Here is a 3,578-nt window from a genome sequence, read left to right on the forward strand (position 1 = left end):
AACCCCCCAACACCCACTCCTAAAGAAAAGAGACTAACTTTGACGTATGATTCCTGAAATAGTAAATTGGTTAGATAAATTAAAAAATTAAAGTCTACCATAAAAGTAAATTTAGAGGACTCTACCCCATATGTGAAATATGTACTGGTGGATGAAAGTGATTTCAAAAGACTAAAACAAAAATTCGGGCCGGACATTGCCGATCTATACAGAGAGGTGTGCTTAGATACATTGCCTCCTGAAGTGAAGTACAACGATATCTTGGAGTACGTGGTTTGATTGATTTTTGAAAAGTGTTTGACTTTGGAACTTTGTGGGCAATGAAAGGTTCAATGCGACTGCTCGGGAGTGGGGCTAGAGTGGTCGTCATTCCATCTTTTCATTTGTTCATATTTTCAAATTCCATTCGATTTTATTGTTTTTCCCTCTTCTATGTTTTCTATGTCCTGTACTGTCCCATCTGTGTTTTGACCCGAGTGGTTAATTAAAAATAAAAGTTCGCGCAGGAAGCCAATGTGAACAGGTGGTTCGAAGTTCGGGCTGGAAGACAATGTGCGACGGGCGGCGTGATGAATGTCGGCGTGAACAGTTTTATGTTGTAGTTTGTGCCATGTGATCGATGTGAGCGATGGTGTCGGAAAATTTCGTATGGAACAGCTGATACAGAAATTTTGGTGTAGACTGTGAAGTTGGTTTCGGCGGTTAATGTGAACAGTAGATGGTTTTGAACTGACTGCGAAAATAGGGTGAACTTGGCAACCTAAAGAAGGCGGAATGGTACCGTGAATTCGGAAGTAACAAGAGTCCAGTCGAGAAAAAACAAGAGATGAAAATAACATAGAAAGTAAATAATTAGACTTGTGAATAAAAGAAGAGCTCACCAAAAGAAGTCTACGTATTTCAGAGGTAAATGAAATAACTCTCGAAAAACTCTCTAAAATCTCTCTAAGGAACTCTTTATTTATTCCATAAATGTAATTGGCCTCTTAATTAAAGTTCATGTATTTTGGTTATACTCAAAAGGTTTGCCTGTTATTTTCAACTCTTCTAACTACTTTGACTACTGCTTCTTCCACTTTAAGCAAGTTGGTTTGCTGAGCTCGCTTATGAGGTCTTCAGAGGTGTCGGACACAGACTGTTGTGTTGTAGGTGGTTTCGGGAGGCCACGTGAAGCGTAAACATAGTGGTTTTCTACAACGCATGCAGAGATCTGACTACCTCTTGTTCTTACATCTTAGTTCTATTATAGCGTCTGATGTAGCTTTTTAAACCAGTCATTGTATTGTATTGCAAAGTTGTTGGCACTTCGTCGCTTACAACGTCGAGGTTTCCAGTTGATCCGATCAACGGAACAGCCCGCTCGTGAAATTAACGTGCAAGTGGCTGAGCACTCCACAGACACACGTGTACCCTTAACGTAGTTCTCGAGGAGATTCAGCGTGACAGTGTGACAAGGCTGGCCCTTTGAAATACAGGTACAACAGAAACAGGAATAAAGAGCGAGAGAAAGTTGTGGTGAAAGAGTACAGCAGGGTCCACCACATTCCCCTGCCGGAGCCTCGTGAAGCTTTAAGGTGTTTTCGCTCAATAAACACTCACAACGCCCGGTCTGGGAATCGAAACCACGATCCTATGACCGCGAGTCCGCTGCCCTAACCACTGGGCCATTGCGCCTCCACTTGTATTGCAATGTCACCCACATTAATTGCATACCTGATATGGACCACCAAGAACTGCAGTTAAGTTCTGATCTCTGTGGACCCTAAAATGTGTTTTGAGTCTTCCGTCAGATTGCAGACCTTATTGTATATATATATATATATATATATATATATATATATATACACACACACATACACACATACACATACATATATACATACGTGTATATATATATATGTGTATATATATATATATACATATATATATATATATGTATGCGTGTGTGTGATTTTGTATACATATACATGTGGGCGCCTGTGCGCATGCGCGTTTGTGTGTGCGTGTGTGTGTATATACAAGTGTGTGTATGTGTGCATAAAACTGATGCATGAATTATTTGTCTCTTCCAAGCGGAGGTAAATTTTCCTTATATTGCGTTTATGACGTCATAATATCAGTAACGTTTCTTCTGAATTTAGCTTCAAAATTCTTCATTCTCTTTTAACCTTTAGTGGTGATTAGAGGCGGTTTTGCAGCATTCAGTCATATATCAGTGAAGAGAATGTAGTTTAAAAAATCGTAAGTATTTTGCAAAAATATAAAATTGTTTCTATTAAAATTCTTGTGCATCTTTTCAAATTATTTCTGTAAGAAAAGAAAATTAATTGTTTCATTAGAAGTTCTATATACTGCACATATAACAATTGTTGGAAACACATGGCGGCATACGCCTTCAGTTACATCTTTAAATGTGTCTGGGGCTGCGTGCATTCATGCGTTTGTGTATCTATCGGTTTCTATTAAAATGCTTGCGCATCTTTTTAAGGTGTTTCTATAAGAAGACAAAACTGTTTCATTAGATGTTCGATATACTGCATATATCGCTATTGATGGAGACATTTGACGTCATACGCCTTTTGTTTACATGTTTGAATGTCTGGGACTGTTTGTGTGTCTATCGGTCTCCACTCTTTCCCAGTTTCATTTTCTCTTTCTATATATGTATGTGTGAATGTGCTTGTGTGTATGTAAGTGTGTTTGTGTATGACTGAGTGTGTGTGTATGTAATTGTGTTTGTGTGTGTAATACGCACACATGTAAGTATACAAATCTTTGGTATGCTCCTTAAATTCGTAAGAATGCATGATAGGACCTTTACATAAATGGACATGTCGGCAAGTTTCACTTAACTTCAATTTTAGGTAGATATTTACACCTGAACAAATCAAGGAGCCGCATTCCCTCAAATCACAACTTACCTCTTATATATATTATTCATCCTTCGTGGAGTTTCACCATGTAATAGATAATTGTTAGACTTTGTAACAAAATCTCTCTCAATCCAAAATCTACGGTCATCTCTCTATACTGGTACAAATATATATATATGAACCAAAGAGTTATACCTCCGTTATAATGATAGACCTGTTAGCTATACTATGAAAATCTCCATTCAAATCGTATCATATATCTTGTGTATGTACACATGTAAAACCAGAATGTTGCGACTGTTATTCTAAACACAGCTATCCACATGAAAGAGTAACATTTTATTGCAGGCTTTACTTGAACTCTGAAGAATTTCAATTGTTGCTGGAGAATGGAATATTTTCTTGGACAATCCTTGAGCTCAAAACGTAGCTACGTTAAAGATGTTCTTTCACCTATCTCACACTGTATATGTATATGTGAATTCGTCTTCAAATCGCATAGTTCTTCTTCTATCCCGTATCAATCTATCTATCTATCTATCTATCTATCTATCTATCTATCTATTTGACTGTCTGTCTCTCTGTGTGCCTGTGTGCCTGTCTGTCTGTCTGTCTCTGTCTCTCTCTCCCCCCTCTCTCTCTATCTATCTATCTATCTATCTATCTATCTATCTATCTATATATATATATATATATATATATAGG

At 37.6% G+C, this 3,578-nt stretch overlaps 1 long non-coding RNA gene across 1 annotated transcript in view; it reads left to right on the forward strand.

The window, feature by feature from the left end:
- Positions 1–2,175: 2,175 nt before the first annotated feature.
- The window catches only part of LOC106870538 (uncharacterized), a 148,368-nt gene continuing 146,965 nt past the window's right edge, over positions 2,176–3,578 (forward strand). Inside the window, exon 1 of the long non-coding RNA XR_001409538.2 lies at positions 2,176–2,241. This is a non-coding gene — a long non-coding RNA (uncharacterized LOC106870538). The remainder of the gene's footprint in view (positions 2,242–3,578) is intronic.

The sequence above is a fragment of the Octopus bimaculoides genome, chromosome 25 (genome assembly GCF_001194135.2).
Source record: "Octopus bimaculoides isolate UCB-OBI-ISO-001 chromosome 25, ASM119413v2, whole genome shotgun sequence".
Taxonomy (NCBI): domain Eukaryota; kingdom Metazoa; phylum Mollusca; class Cephalopoda; order Octopoda; family Octopodidae; genus Octopus; species Octopus bimaculoides.